Consider the following 7,651-nt stretch of genomic DNA (forward strand, 5'->3'; position numbering starts at 1 on the left):
TATAAACAAATGCTAAATTATGTGGTAGAGAGTGAGATATTTTTAGAAATTTAGAAATCAATGTGGAGTAAAGAAGTCAGCAAAAGCTTCATAGAGGAAGACAGAGTTTGAGTTTGAAGGATGAATCCAGGTGGGAAAATACTATGAAATGAAGTATGAAAATATAAATTAGCCAACTTCCACAAAATATTTTTGTATGGAAAATGTAATAATTAAAAAACTCAAAGCGCAAATCAAAACCAAAAGGTATCACCTCACATTCATTAGGATGGCTATTATCAAAGAGAAAATAGCAAGGGTTGGTGAGGAGTTAGAGAAATTCGAACCCTTGTGAACTGTTGATGGGAATGTAAAATGGTGCAGCCACTATGGAAAACATTATGGGATTCCTCAAAAAATTAAAAATAGAATTACCATATGATCCAGAAATTCCACTTCTAGGTAAATATCCAAAAGAACTGAAAGCAGAGTGTCAGAAATATTTGTACACCCATGTTCATAGCAGCATTAAACAATCTCTAAAAGGTGGAGAACTTAGAACTACTACCCGTTGCTAACATTTTTCCTTCTGAGGTAATATTTCAACTCTCCATCCTTACTTTCTAGGTAATTTTCAACTTTTAATACTTCTTATTTATCCTTTCTTATTTTTACTCCAGTTTTCTCTCATGTTCGCTAAATAGTGGCCCTTTAAAATATTTGTTACACTTACACCTGAGATTATAGTGAAGGAGTATGTCTTAGTTTTCTACTAATCATTAGTTCAACTAAGAGGCATCTAACTCCTAAGATAATCTTTGCCTATTAAATCTCAAGTGACTACCTTCATTCCTATACCCATTTAGACTAAATTAGATTTCTTTGACTTTTCAATTGGCAAGACCAAGCATGTAGGCCTTCAGTAGTGGTCTTGCATAGAAAGACATAAATCTAGAGTCTGTTGCTTTGACAAGCACATTTTTGTTCTAACTCACGGACTGTTTGGTAGTAGTTCATAGGTTTGCCTGAACTTCTTGAACAGCAGAACTTGTAAACTATTTGGAAATCAAAACACCAGGTCAACAGTAGATAAAGCAGATATTTCCTTTCCCAATTTCTAGAGCCTTAAGAAGCAGAAGCCCCCAAAACTAGTGGGTGATGTGTCCCTTGCTGGAGCTGGACTGAATACGGAAAGTGGTAACACGGTGACTATGGATCATCCCCTCTGGTGTTCACGTGACCAGTGGGGCTGCAACTGATTTGGATATAGGACTGCGGTTGTAGGAAACACTAAGACTGTGCTTAGGTGAATCTGTTCCTTAGCTGATCCCAGCCAATATTTTTTTCAATGCATAAGAGATTTTTGGAGATAATTTTGTTTCAAATTGAACTTTACCATGTTAGTGTTACCTATTAAGCAGCACCCCAGTTTAATCTTTTGTATTGCAAGAGGAAACAGGTGATCATTATCAAATTACCACTATCACTAATTCCTTCAAACAGACTTCCAAATCACTGGTCTCTGTTGCAGAGATCCTACGCATTCTGACCCCTTTATCCCCACTACTTCCACTGGAGTTTTCACCTCCTGATATGAGCAGCACTTTCTCTTCATAGTCTTTAAAAATAATTATTCATAGACTGTTGTGAAATCTGAAAATAATATTACAGCAAAAATGTAGGTGCTTGAATCCTTCCCAATTTTCTCCTCTCAAACCAAAGGAATCTCCTTTTTAAAAGCTACTAGACTCAGTAGGACTGAATTTGTGCCTCCAGCTTGGGGCATGATGGCTTACCTAAGAATGTTTCTGGGCCCAATTTGTATGCGTGCATGTGTACCTCATGGCTGGGACATGCAAAGAATCTTGAGAGTTGCTCTTAGGTTCCCTCGAGAACTAAATTCATGTAACATCAGAAGGAATGATGGACGCTACTCAAGAAGACAGGGCAAGGGTAAGAAAAACTGTGACTCCGAGGACTATGGAAGCATATCCGAAGCCAAGGGGAAGCCTGTGCTCTGCCTTAGAACACAGAAGGAAGGAGCTGAGGGGACGGGGGTTGTATTGAATATATCCCAGACTAGAATCCATGTGAGTCCATTTCATACATTAATTATACAACAGTTTACTGTACACCATGTTTCTGAAATGAATAATATTATTCAAAGGTGTTCAGAATCGTCTTTTCGAATAGATGCTGCACAATGCACAAAACTCTCTTACAGTGCTGTTTATAGGGAAAAAGTCTAGTTTCTCATACACACAAGTTTTTGTATAGAAGCAGTACTGAGAGAATAACAGCAAACTGTTGGGCTGCAGAGAGAGAAAGAGATCAATTGATCCAGGGCTGGAAAGAGAGATTCAGTTCAGGAAAGAGCATCCCTGAGAGTAGCAGGCACTGACGGCTGGTAATTCAAAGCTGTGGTATCCATCAAGGGCATGGGCTAGGCGCTGCCAGGCAAGGAAATGGCCCTTAGGAACAGCAGAGAAGGTCACTTTAGGGAGATGATGTACCCTGCCCCTCAGGTCACCCTTGCAGAAGACGGTGAGACTTCTGTGTACCATCAGTCTTTAGTTTTATTAGTCTGGTTCGACTAGACAATCTCTAGTCAATTCTTTCTGTGTGAGAATTCAGTCTTATGACCTGAGTGAGGAAACAGCATCATAATTTTCAAGCATTCTGACAGCTCGGGCCAATTACACAGGCTCTAAACAGTGAAATGGCTCTCAGGTTCCAAGCTGGGAGGGAGGAATGAAAGGGAAATGAATTGCACATATTCTCTTCCAAAAGAGTCCTAGTTAGTGCCAACCAATTCCATCTTTATCCTGTAGTAATTTTCCTACCTTTCCTAATTCAGCAAACGGATTTATACCTGGCAAAGAGATGATTACAAATTTGTCATTTGGTGTTCTGCATACAAGTTCGGTAATATCTTCGTTATAAAGGCAATATGTTGCTTTTTAAAAATTAAACTTAGTTAGTTATTTAAATACTTTATTATGGAAATTTTCAAATAGAAAAAGTTGAATACTATACCAAACCCTAATTTGTCCATTTCATTCAGCTCCAATAGTTAATAAGATATCACAGTCTTATTTCATTAACAACCACTTCCAGCCCCTAGATTATTATTTTTTCCCTTTTTTTGGTTATGTTTTATTTCGTTTTTCCCCCACATCCTAGTCACTGAATTACTTTCAAGCAAATCCCAGACGTTTCATTTTGTCGATACCATTAACATACCTGAAAACAATTCCCCTTCATTGAATACTTGTTTAATATCAAATATGCACTCAGTGTTCTAAATATCCCCAACTATTTCATAAAATTTTTTGCAGTCTGTTTGTTCAAATCAAAATCTAAATAAAGTCCATACGTTGCCTTTAGCTAATATAACTCAAAAGCCCCTCTCTCTAATATCTCTTTTAATCTATAGATTACCCTTCCGTCTGTATTTTTTTCTTGCTATCTTTTTTTAAAGAGACTATGTCATCTGTCCTACAAAATTTCTCACTTTCTTGATTTCTGTTGCCTGCATATGTTTTTTTTTTCTTTTTTTAAACACGTTATCTCATTTTGTCTACATAACTACCTGATGAAGTAGAAAGAAGAGATAGTTTTACCACTGAGCAAAGGAGTTGATCAGGGTATGGAGAGATATAGCGGTTTGTCCAAACTTGGAGTTAATAAGTAGTTGAACCAAAACTAGAATCCAGGAAACACATTTCTTAAACCAGGGCTCAGCTCTTTTTACCCAAACACTGAACCTCTTATTTCATTAATTAAAGCAGTATTAAAACACCAAAAATCCTGAGGAGCCTTTGAATAAAAAAATTAAAATATTATTAGTACAGTTTAATGTTTTATAATTTCTTAAAAGTAATCCATGTACACTGTTATCTAGGCAGCATTTGTCATGAATGGGAATCACTGAGCCTCAATATATGTATATATGTTTACTTGTCTGCAGTAGTATATATGCCTATATGACTGTCTTAAATTTATTCTTTCGTATCATTCACATGCTTGAGTATTTCTTTGTCTTAGTTGCTATACTAGATTATAAACTTTTGGATGCAAAGTACAGTGTTAGTTTCTCTGCAGTTTCTCATAGTCAAATGTATGTGACTGATATTCAGGATGTTTGGTGAAAAACAAAGGCAAACTGGGCTGTGTGAATTCTCATTCAGTACTGAAGTAGAAACAGCATTTTCTGAGTAATGAAATACCTTCTACGTCTCTGCTTATTTTTCACTGCCATCTACTGGTGCCTGATGTTATTTCTGATTAAGATCTTTCGGGGGAAGTCTGTCATAGGGACTGAATGGAGAAAAAAGAAATTATGAAGTCATAAAAATTCTTTGAGAAAGTTCCTTTCAAAGGACTAGGTGCTTTTCTTGATAAGTAAAGCTACCTTAAGTGTACAATAAAAATTACTAACTTCTAAAAATTTCCATATCTATTATAATACCCTCTAAGCATTACAAAATCTGCTAATTAAACTTATAGATCATCTGCTACAAATTTTGAGGCATAAAATGAGTATAACTTCTATAGAGTAAAATTAAAATTATATTTAAATGTAAGCAAAGAGACTGAAGGATTGCTGTAAAATAGCAGGTCAGAAATGATAAAGGGCTGAAATAATATAGTAGAGATCTGTGAAGAGCACAAAATCTAGATATAAAGATGAGGTAGAATATGTAGATGAAATGACTGATTGATGGCTTAGGGACAATGAAGAGGGAATTATGATGACTCCAAAGTTTTAGTTGAACCCTTAGAATAACTCCCTTAACAAAGTGTAAATTCTAAGGAAGAACACATTTGAAAGAGAAATATAAGTTCAGTTTTGGACATGCTAGGTTTGATATTTGTAGATTCAGTGCCCTTGGTTGCACTGTCAATTAAACATGTGTTCAATGGTAACTAAATTTACCGTGATCACTTCACAATGTATACAAATGTCGAATCATTACGTTGTACACCTCAAAATAATAACAATAAAAGAATATAAAAAAGAAAAAATATGAGTATAACTTCTAGCCAACAATTCTTATCACAGTTGAATTACTGGCAAATTAATTTTAACAAATTTAACAATGTAGAATGATACTGCTGGTTGTTAATTAGAGTATATATTATACATACATGTGCTAGGTTCTGAAAACAGAGCAGAATATAAGAAAGCCATGGCTTTGATCCTAAGAGAAGATAATTGTAAATATTGGAGGGAGGAGGTATAAAAATTTCTCATTTAGGCTTTTTCTAAGTTTATGCAAAACACATCAACAAAATGAATTCTAAAAGTAATTTAATCTCTGTAGTAAAATAGGTATTTTTTTGCATTTTGAATTTATCATTATAGTTAAAACAGATTAAATTAGCTTTCCTAACCCCTTATATAGTGATTTAGATTAAGGCCTTTTGATATGTCATATTATTGAGTCTTGTGCTCTTTGGTGACTGTTTTTTGGGAGAGAATGAATTGCTGAGGTAGTTTTAAAAATCACAATGCAGTTGATCTAGCAATAACCTCAGTTTTTATAGTAAACCATATGAAACATTGCTATTCCAAGCCTGAAAAATTTATTATATAAATACACATATCACTTTTACAAATCATTAAACATTTTTTTTTCACTTGTTTAGCAACATAGAAAGTAGAAGAAACAAAATGCAGAACTAAGAAAAGAAAGGTTAGTGACTAGTTAGGGTAAGTCTAAATTTAAATTTACTCAAAAATAGAGTAATACTATTTCAATTACTGTAACTTTGAAACATAATCTTTCTCAAGATTGCTTTGGCTATTTGGGGGTCTTTTGTGGTTCTGTACAAATTTTAAGATCATTTGTTGTAGTTTTGTGAAAAATGCCATTGGAATTTTTGGCTGTGTTGGGCCTTTGTTGCTGTGCACGGGCTTTCTCTAGTTGCAGCGAGCAGGGGCTACTCTTTGTTGCAGTGTGCAAGCTTCTCATTGCAGTGGCTTCTGTTGTTGCAGAGCACGGGCTCTAGGTGTGCGGGCTTCAGTAGTTGTGGCACATGGGCTCTAGAGCGCAGGCTCAGTAGTAGCGGTGCACGGGCTTCGTTGCTCCGCGGCATATGGGATCTTCCCAGACCAGGGATCGAACCTGTGTCCCCTGCACTGGCAGGCGGATTCTTAACCACTGTGCCACCAGGGAAGTCCCCCATTGGAATTATGATAGATGTTGCATTGAACCTACAGATTGCTTTGTGTAGTATGGACATCTTAACAATATTCTTCCAATCCATGAGTATGGAATGTCTTTCCATTTACGTGAGTCTTTTCAATTTCTTTCATCAATGTCTTATAGTTTTTAGTGTACAGGTCTTTGACCTCCTTGGTTAAATTTATTCCTAGATATCCTTTTTAATGCAATTGTAAATGGAATTGTTTTCTTAACTTCTCTGACAGTTTATTAGTTTATAGAAATGCAACTGATTTTTGTGTATTCATGTTGTATCCTGCAACTTTACTAATTTATTAGTTCTAACAGTTTTTTGGTAGAGTCTTCAGGGTTTTCTATATATAATATCATGTCATCTGCAAGTAGAAACTGTTTTACTTCTTCCCTTCAGATTTGGACGCCATTTATTTCTTTTTCTTGCCTAATTGCTCTGGCTAGGGCTTCCAGTACTATGCTAAATAAAAGTGGCAAGGGTGGACATCCTTATCATGTTCTTGATCTTAGAGAAAAAGCTTTCAACTTTTCACCATTGAGTATGCTGTTAGCTTGTCACACATTGCCTTTATTATGTTGAGGTACCATTCCTTCCATACCTACTTTCCTGAGAGTTTTTATTATGAATAGATGTTGAATTTTGTCAAATGACGTTCCAGCATCTATTGAGATCATCATATGATTTTTATCTTTCATTTTTAAAATGTGATTAGTAGATGATTTGCAGATGTTGAACCATCTTGCACCTCTGGAATAAATCCCACTTAATCATGGGGTTTCATCCTTTCACTGTATTTTTGAATTAGGTTTGATGGTAATTTGTTGAGGATTTTTGCATCATTGCTCATTAGGGATATTGGCCTGTAATTTTCCTTTCTTATAGTTTCCTTGACTGGTCTTGGTATTGAGGTAATGCTTGCCTCCTAAAATGAGTTTGGAAATTTCCCTCTTCTATTTTTTGGAAGAGTTTGAGAAAGGTTGCCATCTGGTCTTAGACTTTTGTTTGTTGGAAAGTTTCTGATTACTAATTCAACCTCCTTACTAGTAATGGGTCTGTTCAGATTTTCTGTTTCTTTATAATTCAGTCTTGGTAGGTTGTATGTTCTAGGAATTATCCATTTCTTCTCATTTATCCAATTTAAAGTTTTGTCAATTTTATCTTTCCAAGAAACCAACTCTTAGTTTCATTGATCTTTTCTGTTTACTTTTTAGTCTCTGTTTCATTTATTTCTGCTCTGATATTTATTTCCTTCCTTCTACTACCGTTGGGCTTTGTTCTTGTTTTTCTAGTTCCTCTAGGAGTAAAGTTAGGCTATTTGACACTTTTCTTGTTTCTTGAGGTAGGCTTTTTATTGCTGTCTGCTTCTTAGAAATGCAGCATCCCATATCTTTCGGTATTTTGTATTTCCATTTTCATTTGTCTCAAGTTATTTTTTGATTTCCCTTTTGATTTCTTCTTTGACCCATTT

Source organism: Eschrichtius robustus, chromosome 5 (genome assembly GCF_028021215.1).
Source record: "Eschrichtius robustus isolate mEscRob2 chromosome 5, mEscRob2.pri, whole genome shotgun sequence".
Lineage (NCBI taxonomy): Eukaryota > Metazoa > Chordata > Mammalia > Artiodactyla > Eschrichtiidae > Eschrichtius > Eschrichtius robustus.